At 44.7% G+C, this 16372-nt stretch overlaps 1 long non-coding RNA gene across 1 annotated transcript; it reads right to left on the reverse strand.

Annotated features, from left to right (window-relative positions):
* Window positions 1–460: 460 nt before the first annotated feature.
* LOC146679615 (uncharacterized) lies at window positions 461–10808 on the reverse strand. Its single transcript, XR_014918548.1, has 3 exons — window positions 10709–10808; window positions 4971–5076; window positions 461–547 (listed from the first exon to the last, which is right to left on the reverse strand). It is a non-coding gene; the product is annotated as an uncharacterized LOC146679615 (long non-coding RNA).
* Window positions 10809–16372: the final 5564 nt, after the last annotated feature.

Raw genomic sequence — 16372 nt, forward strand, 5'->3', positions numbered from 1 at the left:
GCCTCTGTAAGTGGCTACTTTGAGTAAAAGCTCTGCCACACTGATCACAGCTGTACGCTTTAACTCCACTGTGGATGAGTTGGTGTTGTTTTAGGGAAACCTTGAAGGAAAAAGACTTTCCACACAAGTCACAGCTGAACGGTCTCTCTCCAGTGTGGATGACCTGATGCTGTTTTAGTGAAGCCCTCACAGTAAACTCCATCCCACACTCGTCACAGCTGTATGCCTTAATTCCAGAGTGGGTAACTAGATGCTTCTGTAAGTGGCTACTGCGAGTAAAAGCTCTGCCACACTGATCACAGCTGTACGCTTTAACTCCACTGTGAATGAGTTTGTGTGTTTTTAGGTAACCTTTCCTGGAAAAAGACTTTCCACACAAGTCACAGCTGAACGGTCTCTCTCCAGTGTGGATGACCTGATGCTGTTTTAGTGAAGCCTTCTCAGTAAAACCCTTCCCACACTCGTCACAGGTGTGTTTTTTCTCTCCCTTTCTTCTGTGAGGTTTGTCGGCCTCCTGAGAGCGCTGACTTCTGGCTCCATGTTGGTCCTGCAGTGACAGAGATACAAACAGAGGCAGTGAGTGAAATGCAGTCGTGGAACAAACTCAACCTTCAAACTCCATTAACACTAGTTTTAAACCTGAAGGTGGAGCGTGGCACCAAACACCTTAAAGGTCTCTTATCCCCACCTGCTGGTAGTTCTAACACATTACATCCAACCTGCTGTTAAGCCAAGAAAGTTTATTATGCATTTTATCAATATTAGTATAGTATGAACATCTTCACACTAATCTGGACGCCTTATTCTGGACTAACTGAAGTCTGTTAAGATCTGTCTTATTAGCTGCTGACCAAATGATTGAACAATACTCCAGATGAGACATTACTAGTGCATTAATGACATCTTTCATAATGAAGAAGTGATACACAAAGAGCATTTCATAGCCATAGCTATGCCTTGTCGGCAGAGTTATGTGACATTAGTGATGTTTGTACTTTCAGCGTTAACTTGGTTTTAAAGCCTTTAAAATATACGCCGTTCAATAGTCGACCTTAATCTGACAGAGAATGTGATGATTTTGTGGATAATTAAAGTCAGTCATATATCCACAAACACAACAAGCTGAAAGTCAGTGATGCTGCTCGGTTTGCAGTCCTGAACATCACGGCACAAGCAGGATTCACTGCACTGTTAATGTTAGCTGTGTTATATTGCTGCCTCTGTTCGGTGGTGTCGAGCCAAACGCACTTTAACGTGTGTTTGAACGAGCTGACGGTTCACTCGTTAAGCTGAAAGAAAGATGCTTTAATCACAGCAGTCACACATGTGTCCACTGCACCATCTGGAACTCTTCTTGTTTACACTCGTAATAACACAAACACTAAATCCTGCTTCTCTGGTGCTGTTGTGTAGCAGTGTGTACACCTGAGACTGTCACCTGTCCGTCTGTCCTGCACTCTCTCTCTGTTTCTTTCTCTCTGATTGTGGAATAAAAGTATGAACATGTGTTTATAAGTTACACTTGTGTTTGAATCCTGCAGCTTATCACACATTTGATTTCCATGTGTGACGACTGCAAGTGTCCAGAGTGAGGACAGACTGAGGGAGCCACTGCTGCACATCATCTGTGAGGCTTTGAAGCCCTGATGATCCACCAGGACAAACTCAGCAGTGTGTGAGGAAGAGGAGGAGGAAGAGCCAGCAGCAGCTGACAGATGGAGAGAATAGACAGACTGTTCCCTGTTTGTGAAGGACTGCTAGGAAAGTTTAACATAACTGTCTGTGCTGAATCAGTCTTATTAGGTAATGTTCAAATAATGTGATCATCCCAGTGTTTTCAGTGTGGGAGAAAGTACTCAGGGCCTTCAAGTTACACACTATGAAAGGCAGCAACAAGTTTAATGTTCAGAAACCTAAAGTCTGTATCAGCAGCAGAATGGAGCTAAAAATAAATGTTGGTTTCAGTTCTATGAAGCTTTGAGTATTTTGGATCAGTAGCTGCTGTGTTTGTTGCATCATATTGCTGTAACTGTTTATATGCTTTAAATATTCTGAGCTAAGTTGATCTATAGTGTTACATCATATTCTATAAGGATGTTATGTGTTTGTAGACTTTCTGCCCAGTTTGACCCATTTAGCAGAAGTCAGCCTGTTTAAGGCTCTGATATCTATTCTGTGTGACTTACAGCAGTTATGACATGGTCTGATTTTCTCACCCAATAAAGGAATATTTCATATATCAGTCTACTCTTCATTCTATCAGACACAGTTATCACAGCTCCTACATTTGCTTTTTACACATATATGTAAGCATTGAGCCAAATGTAATAATGCCAACATACTGAAGGAACAACATTTGTCTCTTATATATGATACATCTGTATACACACTGTCACAGATACTTGTCTGTGAGTCCATCCATCCATCCATCCATCCATTCGCTTCCGCTTATCCTTTTCAGGGTCGCGGGGGGCGCTGGAGCCTATCCCAGCTGTCATAGGGCGAGAGGCAGGGTACACCCTGGACAGGTCGCCAGTCTGTCGCAGGGCCAACACACAGGGACAGACAACCATTCACACTCACATTCACACCTAGTGACAATTTGGATTATCCAATTAACCTATCCCCACAAGCTGCATGTCTTTGGACGGTGGGAGGAAGCCGGAGTACCCGGAGAGAACCCACGCAAACACGGGGAGAACATGCAAACTCCACACAGAAAGACCCCGGCCTGATGGTGGAATTGAACTCAGGACCTTCTTGCTGTGCGGCAACAGTACTAACCACCGTGCCACCGTGCTGCCCACTTGTCTGTGAGTGAAGTGATTAATATGATAACTATAATATTGGCCATATTATATTTACATTACCACAGTGAGATGACTTTAGTCTCATGAACAACATCAGCTAATTGTTATTTACAGCTAATCTTAAACGACTGTTCAGCACAGAAATGAATCAGAATCAGAATCAGAAAGGGGTTTATTGCCAAATGTTGAGCAGGTTTACAACATTAGGAAATTGCTGCGGTGCTTCAGTGCAAACATAGTGTCATAAATAGCACTGTTGAGGAGTACTTGGTGAGGGCTAGTTCTTTTAGGTTCAGCAGCTAACAAGATGGTGTATCGGTCAGGATACAGGAAGGAGGACAACAGGCTTCCACTTTGCTGGATTGTCACCGCCAGCTGTTTTATTGCCACCTAGATGCTCAGTGTTGCCAGCAGTCTGTAGTAACAAACAAGTTGCCATGAGTATATAAATATATACAGCAACAGCTTCACTAAGATACATATAAAGGATTAAATGAAATAAACCAACACATCCATCTGAATATACACATAACAGGACATATATAATTTGAACTACGCCAGTCTTACATCTCTTGCTCCAAACACAGAAAAGGACACAATTAAACACAGTGAGAATGTCATACATAGCCGAAGCATCCACTCTAACTGTAAACAAAGGTCTTTGGCGCCATCGTGTGGCCGAATAAAATTACTACATAATGGCGGCGGCCGGCGGCACATGCTTCGAGTCACGAGATGAAAAAATGCGGTGCTACAATGCGGTAGAATGTAACTAAAGCCGCGGCCAACATCAGAATCGGAAAATGAACAAATTTAAGGAAACTTACTTCCAGTCATGAACTTAACACTCGGAGCAACACGTGAAGGATGGCAACCAGGAACACAGCTTACGAGGTAACAGAACTAACACAGAAAAAATCTCTTCTCAAGTAGCATCGCGATACCCCCAACTTCTGCCTACGTCATTTCCTACGACTCCACCCCACACAATATTGCAGAACATAGACATAAAATCCCAGAGCCTTTTATACAAGCACTTAAATAGTGTCATAAATAGCACTTAAATAGACATGAAAAAATAAAAGTAGGGATAAGAATTAAAAGTGCTACGTAGAAAGATATATACATGAGTGCAGGTGGTGATCAGTGCCAAACATGGAATGATGCAGTGAACACAGCGTAGGGTCATGTGTTAGTGGTGGGAACAGTCATATGGTTATTGTTCATGTGTCCAACAGCAGAGGGGAAGGGGAAGAGGGGAAGCCCAACAATCATGTTTCACAGTCCTGTGGTCTCAGCCTCAGATACTCATCAAATCACACAGAGCTCATGTAGAAACAAATGAACTAAATATGTTCTCCTTCATTTCTGTCAAACAAAGCTGTATGAAACGTTTCCAGCTGTTAGTATCATGGTTGCTAGGCAACCTGGGCAGCGCGACGGAGGCTAGACGTCCCATTTCACGAGCCTACGAGCCTCGCACTTCGGCCTTAGCGGTCTTTGAGTACGCGGCCCTTGAGGACTTTAAAGCTGCAGAACCTGAATCGGGATACAGCCATGATGATCTCCAGCCTCGTGCTCGCCAACATTCTCACCTGAGTTAAGAAGACGATCACTGAAATGGTCTCAGCAGGTCCTTTGATGACAGCAATGAAATGCAGTGGTAAGGCTTTTTGGGGATTAAGTTCGTTTTCATGGCAAAGAAGGACGATGCAGTTCATCTGATCACTCCTCATAACATTCTGGAGTGCAGGCAAAATGCTATTATAAAAACTTAAGCAGCAACTTCTCCAGGTTCCAATATTTATGCAATTCTCAAACCTTTTGGCCACGACTGTATAACCTCTTCTGAAGTTTAGTGGATATTATACATGGTTATGCTCAGGATGTGTCGGCCAGTTTCCACTGGAAACGCCTTTTGGTTAAACTGTCAGCGAGGAATTTGCATTTGCACTGTTACATTTTTATATAACTTTAATGCACATAAACAACAGCTGCTTGTTTCAGTGAAAATACATTGATGGGTTTTTAATAAAGTTGTGCAGCTGTAAAGTATTTTGTCTGGTGTCAATTCTATCGTCAGCTACATCGTTATGGCAAATGTTCAAATGTATATGGTGATAAATATCTTTGGTCATATGGTCCTGCTCTGTCTGTCACCTTCTGTGTTGAGCTCATTGTTTCCTCTGTAGTGGCTGAGCTGAGTCCAAGTAGCTGAAAATGTTCCTCTGCTGCTCCGTCAGACTCTCCTCCTCCTGCTGATCAGCTGGGACACAAAACAGATCTTTGTTAGGCTCCACACTGCACTGAAGAGTCAAAGTGTCTCTATGTTCATCTGACAAGTAAAAGAACACATTTTTGTTTCCCGAGGTGGGCAACTTGTTGGAAACAAACACAAAAGGTTTGAGCACTGATACCTGCCATTGCTGGCATTGAAAGATGCAACGCCAGCAATGTGGATTGTCAAGACTCAAACCAATCATCAAGCAAAGACAACAGGGATCATTTGTTTCTCTTTATTTAGCATTCACAGCATTTGTAGTTGCCTTCTGTGCAGGGGAAGTCCACGCACACTGTGTGGTACCGCCATCCGCAGAAGGTGCATTCAACCTCTGTAAGAGAAACGAGATTGTCTGAGACTGAAATGATATTAACTAAAGAAGTGGTGATTTGTAAAACTTCACATTTTGATCCGGGACGTACTCCGCATGAAAACAAGCGCTCACTCTTCCTGCTCAACAAATGACAAGGGCGGAGCCTTATACCACGTGATACAGAAGCTGTGCCGTGTGATGCTAAAATTAGCAGGGAAAAAACAACGGAGAGCACGTCAGGGATGACGAGAAAGTGACAGGAGAAAATCCGTCCCGGTCAACCACCCAAACATCAATAACGGGAACCTTATACAGCGCTTCCCTATACACGTCGAACTCCCGCAGGCACAAAGACATCACGGAGGCTATCACTTATCACCTGACCAAAGATATGGCTCCATCAACACTGTGCAAAACGAGGGATTTAGGAAAACGATCAACACCCTAGACAAACGCTACACAGTGCCGTCCCGCAACTATTTTTCTATTGTTGCACTACCTGCTCTGTACACGCAGCGTCGAGCAACGGTGGAGACGGAATTTCAAGCAGGACAACATTTTGCTGCAACAACAAAACGTGAGACATTTGTTGTTTTATGTTTATTTATTGTTATGAGAGAATCATGATCTCAATTCTAAGCCAAAAAATCGTGATTCTCATTTTATGCAAAATCGTGCAGCCCTAACATTAACACAAAACTATTGTTTCACCAGAGAAACACACATGAAGAGAGAGAGAGACAATAACAGCTACCAAACAGTCGTCATAATTTGTCACACAATGAGAAAAGGACAAATCAACAAGTAACAATGACTAATTAATATTAAAATCTGTAACATAATGTATTGTTTGGAGTTTAGTCTGATTGGTTCAGGATGACCTGCCATTATCCAATCACACGTCTGCTTACCTGCATCTTTTCTCTTTTTTCTAACCTGAGCACCTGATGGCTTTGAACTTTTGTTGTCCATCTTCCATTGGTTTGAATTTTGCGCTCCAGTACAAACACAAATCCCCCAACCCGAGGATCAGCACAACTAACCTAACAGACCTACACCTTAGTTCACAGATTCACTTTGTCTAAGGTTGATTTCTGGGATTTCACACAACCCAGGATTCAGATCGTGAATCCATGATGGGCTTGGATTTACATCATTATAAATGAAATGCGCTCTACTTGGAAGCAGCCGGCCCCGCCCCTTTTGACGGGTTGTGTGAGACTTTAAATCATCAAACTGTAAATTATAAATTAAATTGTTATTGATCCTTTACCCCGAGTCCTAAAGTGTAGATTTATTTTCTTACTCTTCTTATATTTATTGTTTGTTTACTTGCACCGCTGTAACTGCAGCCTCGTCGTCTCGTCTCTCTATATGCTGGACTGTCTGTAGCGGAGATGACAATAAAGTTTACTTTGACTTCAGCAGCGTGCAGGCGCACCGAGGGCTCTCGCGCTCACTTTATAGAATTTAGAAAAAACATCAAATCAAATCAAATCAAATCACTTTTTATTGTCACATCACATGTGCAGGCACACTGGCACAGCACATGCGAGTGAAATTCTTGTGTGCGAGCCCCACAAGCAACAGAGATGTGCAAACACAACAACACAAACGAGCAAAATACAAGAATGGCCAACCTGAAACTAATAAATATATGTACAATATATAATAGTGTATGCATTTCTGGATGTGTATACTAAATATTTTCCTACGTGTGTGTGTGTGTGTGTGTGTGTGTGTGTGTATACACATTTTTACAAATTAAATAGTAAAAAAATAAAATAAAATAATAATAATAATAAAATATATAAAATATACAGAGTTGAATATGTGCAAAACAAGTGGCATTTATATACAGTGTGGAGTGCATAATGTTGAAGTTCCAGTAGTGAAGCTGAGGTGTCTATGACGTGTTCAGCAGTCTGATGGCCTGGTGGAAGAAGCTGTCTCTCAGTCTGCTGGTACGGGACCGGATGCTGCAGAACCTCCTTCCTGATGGAAGCAGTCTGAACAGTTTATGGCTGGGGTGACTGGAGTCCTTGATGATCCTCCCCGCTTTCCTCAGGCACCGCTTCCTGTAGATGTCTTGGAGGGAGGGAAGCTCACCTCCAATTATCCGTTCAGAGCACCGCACTACTCGCTGGAGAGCTTTGCAGTTGTAGGCGGTGCTGTTGCCATACCAGGTGGTGATGCATCCAGTGAGGATGCTCTCAATGGCACAGCGATAGAAGGTCCTGAGGATGCGGGGGCTCATGCCTAATCTTTTCAGTCTCCTGAGAAAGAAGAGGCGCTGCTGCGCCTTCTTCACTGTTTTGTTTGTGTGTACTGACCACGTAAGATCCTCAGCCAGGTGTACGCCAAGGAACCGGAAGCTGCTCACTCTCTCCACAGCAGCGCCGTTGATGGTGATGGGGGTGTGTACTTCTCTGCACCTCCGGAAGTCCACTATCAACTCCTTTGTCTTTGCGACGTTGAGGGTGAGATGGTTGTCTTGACACCAGTGGGTCAGGGCGCTGACCTCCTCCCTGTAAGCTGTCTCATCACCGTTGGTGATAAGACCCACCACTGTAGTGTCGTCCGCAAACTTCACAATGATGTTGGAGCTGTTAGTGGCTGTGCAGTCGTAGGTGTAGAGTGAGTACAGGAGAGGGCTCAGTACACACCCCTGTGGAGCACCAGTGTTCAGTGTGATGGGGGATGAGGTGATGCTGCCCAGTCTGACCACCTGGCGTCTGTCAGACAGGAAGCTAAGGATCCAGCTGCAGAGGGAGCTGCTCAGTCCTAGATCCTGCAGTTTCCTGTCCAGCTTCGAGGGAACGATGGTATTGAATGCTGAGCTGTAATCTACAAACAGCATCCTCACATACGTGTCTCTCTTCTCCAGGTGTGACAGGGCAGTGTGTAGTGTCAGGGCTATGGCATCATCAGTGGACCTGTTGTGGCGGTATGCAAACTGTAGAGGGTCCAGTGAGTCGGGTAGTGCAGAGCAGATGAAGTCCCTGACCAGCTTCTCGAAGCATTTGCTTACGATGGGGGTCAGGGCTACAGGTCGCCAGTCATTCAATGAGGAGATGGTGGAGGATTTGGGTACAGGGACGATGGTGGCCATTTTGAAGCAGGCTGGGACTACAGACAGAGAGAGGGAAAGGTTGAAGATGTGCGTGAACACTCCAGCCAGCTGAGCCGCGCATGACCTGAGGACGCGGCCGGGAATCCCGTCCGGACCAGTAGCTTTGCGTGCGTTCACCTTCCTGAAGCACTTCCGCACATCCTCCTCAGACACAGTGTGCGCACTGACGTCATCCGCGGTGCGCACACTGTCCGGTCTCATGGTGTTCGCTGTGTCGAATCTAGCGTAGAATATGTTTAGATCCTCACACAGAGAGGCCGTGGTCTGCGGTGTGCTGGTTTTCCCTCTAAAGTCTGTGATCGTGTTTAGTCCCTGCCACATACTCCGAGGGTTGTCAAACTGTTGCTCCACCCTGTCCCTGTACTCACGTTTGGCTGCTTTGATCGTCTTCCGGAGTTGGTAATGTGCGTGTTTGTAGTCCGATGTGTTCGCGGAGGCAAAGGCGGTGTTCCGTGCCGCCAGTGCCGCGCGAACATCTCCGTTAATCCAGGGTTTTTGATTTGGGAAGGATTTGACTGTTCTGGATGGGACGACATCTTCCACGCATTTCCTGATAAATCCACAGACTGAGTCTGTGTATTCATCAATGTCTCTGGCGGCCACGTGAAACATTTCCCAGTCCGCGTGATCAAAACAGTCCCGCAGCGCAGACTCCGATTGGTCCGTCCAACAGTGCACCGCCCTCCGGGTTGGAGCTTCCTGTTTCAGCTTCTGCCTGTAGGCGGGCAGGAGCAGGATGGAGCAGTGATCTGATTGGCCGAATGGGGCGCGGGGGAGGGCTTTGTACGCATCCCGGAAAGAGGTGTAACAGTGGTCGAGTAGCCGGTTTCCACGTGTGTTGAAAAGGATGTGTTGATGGAGTTTTGGTGAGACTTTCTTCAGGTTTCCCTTATTAAAGTCTCCGGCTGTGATAAACGCTGCCTCTGGGTGTGCGGTTTCCTCGCTGCTGATCGTGCTGTACAGTTCCCTGAGTGCACGGTCAGTGTCGGCTTGTGGGGGAATGTAAACGGCCGTAATAATCACTGCTGTAAATTCCCTCGGTAGCCAGAATGGCCGGCACTTAATCATCAGGTACTCCAGGTCCGGTGAGCAGAAGGATTTGACCGGGTGCACGTTCACATAATCACACCAGCTGTTGTTGATCATGAAACACACACCACCGCCTCTGCTTTTCCCAGTAAGATCCTGTGACCTGTCCGCGCGGTGCACAGAGAACCCCGGCAGTTGTATTGCGGAGTCCGGTACTTTGTCCGATAGCCAGGTTTCTGTGAGGCAGATCACGCAGCAGTCCCGCATCTCTCGCTGGAATGAGATCCGTGCCCGAAGCTCGCACAGCTTGTTCTCCAGAGACTGCACATTAGCCAGTAATAAACTGGGTAACGGTGGTGTGTAAGTGCGCCATCTCAGTCGAACCAGAACGCCAGATCTTCTCCCTCTGCGTCGGCGTTTGCGGCCTCCAGGGCCAGAGAACAAAGGCGTCTCAGGTGAGATGAATGGGGGGTCTGCAAACGGAGCGTCCGTGTTGCAAAACTTGAACTCCGGAAAGTTATAAGAAAGACCGTCTTTTATGTCCAGTAAGGTTTGTCGGTCGTACACAAGGAGACAAGTGCTGCTCGTGAAAAAATAAAGGAAAAGTAAAATTAAACACAGAAGAAAGCCGTTGCTTGGGGGAGCTCGCGACGAGGCTGCCATACTCGGCGCCATCTTGATCACTGTATGACATCGGTGCAGATTATAAGTCTGTATCATAATATCTGTTTGTTGTTTTTATTTTGTTTTGCGAGTTGGTTATTAGATGCCGCTCCAGCCAGCCAGAGACTCCCCGCCCTCTCCTCCCTGTACCGCCAGCAGCAGGCGCACCTCGCAAACGGAGGGCGCCCTTACTCCCAGCAAAAGGCTGATAGAAAACCGATCGGTGCCTACGAATTACCCAATATGCGCTGGCATGACGTCGGGGAAGCATGGGTACGACCGATTATTTTATTTTTTTCTTGCCCGTGATGCCCCCCCCACCACGATGCATTCTATTGGTTTGCACACTTACACACACCCAGCTGTGGTTTCCTGTTTTGCTGGACTCTGGAGAGCCCCGCCTTTAACGCTCTTCTCTCACAGAGAGCAACAGAAAACTTGGAAAAACTCCAGATTGACTGAACTCAGTTCAAAGTTACCTTGACACCTTTAGATGTGAGACGTAGTGATGGTCCGCTTGAAGCTGACGCTCCGGTGCGTGTGTCAGAAAGATCAACGCGCTGCTTCAGAAGCACCGTGTCGAGGCTTGATTCGTTTGGCCAGAGTCACGTGATCAGTGACGTCTGAAGCTTCGTTTAGAACGTACCTTTTTTTAAATCGAACTTTATTGAAACACAATGAGTATACAACATACAAACAGATGAAGTTTACAAAAGAACAGAACATGAACATACAGAACCAGGAGTAAAAAATTATGATATGAGTAGGCGAAAAAAATCAACATATAAATATTGTTCTGAGAGGCTTTTTGTTGGTTGAGTCTGAAATTGATTGTATGTACAATTCATATCCTTATAAAACGGCAGAAATATGGTGTTTTATTAATAAACTTACATTTATGGATATAAAATAGCTAAAAGTATTAACAAATTTTGAATAATAATACAGAACCAGGAGTAAAAAAATGATGATATGAGTAGGCGAATAAAATCAACATATTGTAACGTGCAGTGGAGATGAAGCCAGCCGCGGAGGTGTGCAGGTGGATAGCGAATGAGCAACAGCTTCTGACTTTACAAAAAGTACTCATTTATTTACAATATCAAAAATAAAAGTGCTACCTCTACCACACATTACTAAAGAGCACACTAGTCCGCGTACACACGGGAGCATCCATTACAGGAGGAGTGCGAAGAAGAACCAAAAGGGGGTGACACCAGTCGTGAGACAGGAGGCGCCGCCATGTGGTGATACACTGCATTACAATAGCAACTGTTACATAGTCCCCCCCTGGTGAGAAAAAGGCTGTCCTCAGCCGTACACAGCTGAAAAAGCACACACCACACTTAACAGTACCCTATACATAGAGGTTACAGCTAAGATTGGTGCACACACACAGGGCAAAAGACCATTTAAAAATGAAATTGGTGAAAATAAGACGAATATGTACAGTGGAAAATCAGTTTTCTTAGTTTTTTTCACTTTTTTCTTTTGTTCTTTTTTTTTTCTAAGTAAATGCCAAGAATGAACCAAACAGAAACATCTACATATCATGACTCAAAGTAGCAATGCAACAAGACAGCATCAAACAGGTTTAACCAAAACATTTCACTTCAGATCAAGCCTGGTTGTGTGAAAGTCATTAGTCCATCTTTTGTTGCTCCAGCCAGACGTAACTCTGGGGCAACGTCTGGGCCTGAGATTGTAATGTCCACCAGCAGCTGGGTGCTGGACAGATCTGGGTGAAACACTCTCTGGAACAGCGCCCACACCAGAAGAAGAGTCAATGTCCGGTAAATCAAAGGGGAATGGCTCAGAGTCAATGTCAGTGTCTGCAGGGGGGCCAGGGTGGGCCTGAGAATCAGAGTTCAGACCCTCTGCGGTCTCTCTCTCAGCAGGCAATGAAACAGAATGTTCTTTGGAAGTGAGAGAGTCCCAGGTATGGAACAGTTGCATGTTCACAACATGATAAACACCTGCATCCACACCGGAGTCCACCCAAGTGAGCTTCCTGCAGGGAGGCTCTCAGAGTCTCAGGGTAAGGCACACCCGGTTCATCAACACCTGCTGTAGAAGACTGAGTGATAAGGTCAAGCGGGGTGTCTAACTCATGACCATAAAGCATCATGGCAGGAGTCATACCTGTACTGTCATGGGGGGCGGTGCGCAGAGCAAAGCAAATCTGAGGGAGAAACGTGTCCCATGATGTGTGCTTATCACCTACAGTGGGGCAAAAAAGTATTTAGTCAGCCACCGATTGTGCAAGTTCCCCCACTTAAAATGATGACAGAGGTCAGTAATTTGCACCAGAGGTACACTTCAACTGTGAGAGACAGAATGTGAAAAAAAAAATCCATGAATCCACATGGTAGGATTTGTAAAGAATTTATTCGTAAATTAGGGTGAAAAATAAGTATTTGGTCACCTCAAACAAGGAAAATCTCTGGCTCTCACAGACCTGTAACGTCTTCTGTAAGAAGCTTTTCTGTCCCCCACTCGTTACCTGTATGAATGGCACCTGTTTGAACTCGTCATCTGTATAAAAGACACCTGTCCACAGCCTCAAACAGTCAGACTCCAAACTCCGCCATGGCCAAGACCAAAGAGCTTTTGAAGGACACCAGGAAAAGTATTGTAGACCTGCACCAGATTGGGAAGAGTGAATCTACAATAGGCAAGCAGCTTGGTGTGAAAAAAATCAACTGTGGGAGCAATCATCAGAAAATGGAAGACATACAAGACCACTGATAATCTCCCTCGATCTGGGGCTCCACGCAAGATCTCATCCCGTGGGGTCAAAATGATCATGAGAACGGTGAGCAAAGATCCCAGAACCACACAGGGGGACCTGGTGAATGACCTGCAGAGAGCTGGGACCAAAGTAACAAAGGTCACCATCAGTAACACACTACAACGGCAGGGAATCAAATCCCGCAGTGCCAGACGTGTTCCGCTGCTGAAGCCAGTGCATGTCCAGGCCCGTCTGAAGTTTGCCAGAGAGCACATGGATGATACAGCAGAGGATTGGGAGAATGTCATGTGGTCAGATGAAACCAAAGTAGAACTTTTTGGTATAAACTCAACTCGTCGTGTTTGGAGGAAGAAGAATACTGAGTTGCATCCCAAGAACACCATACCTACTGTGAAGCATGGGGGTGGAAACATCATGCTATGGGGCTGTTTTTCTGCCAAGGGGACAGGACGACTGATCCGTGTTAAGGACAGAATGAATGGGGCCATGTATCGTGAGATTTTGAGCCAAAACCTCCTTCCATCAGTGAGAACTTTGAAGATGAAACGAGGCTGGGTCTTCCAACATGACAATGATCCAAAACACACCGCCCGGGCAACAAAGGAGTGGCTCCGTAAGAAGCATTTGAAAGTCCTGGAGTGGCCTAGCCAGTCTCCAGACCTCAACCCCATAGAAAATCTGTGGCGGGAGTTGAAAGTCCGTGTTGCTCGGCGACAGCCCCAAAACATCACTGCTCTCGAGAAGATCTGCATGGAGGAATGGGCCAAAATACCAGCTGCTGTGTGTGCAAACCTGGTAAAGACCTATAGTAAACGTTTGACCTCTGTCATTGCCAACAAAGGTTATGTTACAAAGTATTGAGTTGTATTTTTGTTATTGACCAAATACTTATTTTCCACCCTGATTTACGAATAAATTCTTTACAAATCCTACCATTTGGATTCATGGATTTTTTTTTTCACATTCTGTCTCTCACAGTTGAAGTGTACCTCTGGTGCAAATTACTGACCTCTGTCATCATTTTAGGTGGGGGAACTTGCACAATCGGTGGCTGACTAAATACTTTTTTGCCCCACTGTACATAAGCGCGGATTGCAGTTTTCAGAGTCCGGTTGACGCGTTCAGTAGCATTTGTCTGAGGGTGATATGCCGTAGTGAGTCTGTGCACCGAGCCTAAGGCAGAAACAACATGTTCAAAAAGCTCACTCACAAAAGGAGACCCTCTGTCAGAAATGAGGTAAGTAAGTAAAATTTTATTTATATAGCACATTTCTAGATAGAGATCACAAAGTGCTTTACAAGATATAACAGATTAAAAAGACAAAATACAAACAAAGTTAGCAAAAAGCAGTTTTAAAAAGATGTGTTTTTAGCTGTTTTTTAAAAGTAATCAATGAATCAGCAGATCTTAAGTCCTGAGGAAGGGAATTCCACAGTCTGGCGGCCACAGTAGCAAAAGCTCTATCACCCCTAGTTTTCAGTCTCGTACACTGAATGACAAGTAGGCCCTGACTACTCGACCTCAGAGACCTATAGGGGTGCAACGATATTCGTATCGATATTGAACCGTTCGATACAGTGCTTTCGGTTCGGTACGCATATGTATGAACAATACAAAATTTGTAATTTATTTTATCAACTTTCCTTCTGACGATGCTGTCTGTGTTGAGCGCTCAGTGAATCTGCGTTCGACTACTCCGCCTAGGCTGTACTGTCCAGCGCAGATCCACTGAGCGCTCAACACAGACAGCATCATCAGAAGGAAGAGCGCAGGGCAAGCTAGCGAGACAGAAATTAAGCTCTCCTTTCAAATTGAACCTCCCCCACCCTCATTCAGATCTGGCGTTTGGAATTATTTTAGTTTTCATGTGAAGTATGACCCTGAAGGTAAGCGAGTCATGGACTAAAGTAAAACAGTATGTTGGATGTGCCACGCAATGCTCAATTACATGGGTGGGAACTAGTGTGTTAGCACAGTTAGCTCGTTAACGTGTTGGCCGTCCAGCCCCATGCACGGGGCGATCGGTGGTAGCTCGTTAACGGAGATTTGCCATGTTGTGGCGTTAAGGTCATTTCAACGAGATTAACCTGAAAGCACTAGTGGGAACACAACGAATATGACTGCACATTTACGCCGACATCATCCAAGTGCAAAGACAAAGATGAGTGATTCCTCAATCAGATACAGGGCTCGCAATATCGCTAGCCCAACGTCCTGGGGCTAGTGATTTTTTCAGTCGGGCTACCAAAATCTATCTCTGCCCTGCCCGTCGGGCTATTGTAGGAAGGAAATATATATGTCAATGCTTTTGCATTCTTTCGGAAATGTAGCTGGGTAATTATGTCATTGGCATCGGTGAGCCACTGTCAATATGTGACATATTGAAATCGCGTTTGAATTTGCGCTTGTTTTTTTGCTTTCACTTTGCAATCGTGCGAACTGTGTATAGAGAGCGACCGCACTGATCTGTGAGTGATGATAATTTGTGCACCAATTCCTCTGACATAGTCTTATTAATCGTTAGCTTACTACGCAAACATGACAAGTGAAATCTCCCGCAGCTTAAACATGTGAGAGGTTGATCGCGCAGAGAATCGCTGAGCTTATGTGAGTGCGTGTGTAAAAGCAGCAGGATATATGATATATATTTTATATTATTTTAGTTCTGCTGAGCCAAATAAGACAGGTCAGGGTGAAGAAGTGACAGCCAAAGATAAGCTTACCACAAAATGGAGAAGTTATGACAAATCAGACTATCAGGCAAAAAGAAAGTGCAGCTTTATGGTTTCATGGACAAAAGAATTTCTGTGGCTGCAATATGACGAGCTAAATAACCAGGGCTGCACATAAGTGGTCCGCAGGTGCGCATTCGCTGTCAAAATAAAAAACACGCACAAGGGTTAGGGTTAAATTTAAAAACTGTACTTTTGAGTTAAAATATATATTTATAATTTTAATAAATGATAAATTAAAAAGGCATGAACATTGTTTTTGTATCGAAAAAATATCGAACCGTGACACCAAAGTATCGAACCGAACCGAACCGTGAATTTTGTGTATCGTTGCACCCCTAGAGACCTACTAGGGGCATAGGGCTGTAAAAGTTCAATAATATATGGTGGTGCTTGTTGTTGAAGAGCCTTAAAAGTTAAAACCAAAATCTTAAAATGGACTCTAAATTCGACAGGAAGCCAATGTAACTGCATAAGCAACGGTGTTATATGTGAATATTTAGAAGCTTTCGTCAAAAGTCTTGCTGCAGCATTCTGAACGATCTGCAGACGCTCCAAAGAACCTTTGTTTAGACAAGTAAACAGGGAATTGCAATAATCCAGTCGGGAAGAGATAAAAGCATGAATAACAATTTCCAGTTCGGTATAGGATATTATA

The sequence above is a fragment of the Copadichromis virginalis genome, unplaced genomic scaffold (genome assembly GCF_057382275.1).
Source record: "Copadichromis virginalis isolate Kocher_CV1m ecotype Utaka unplaced genomic scaffold, C_Virginalis_male_GT1.1 unmapped_scaffold_1, whole genome shotgun sequence".
Taxonomy (NCBI): Eukaryota; Metazoa; Chordata; class Actinopteri; order Cichliformes; family Cichlidae; genus Copadichromis; species Copadichromis virginalis.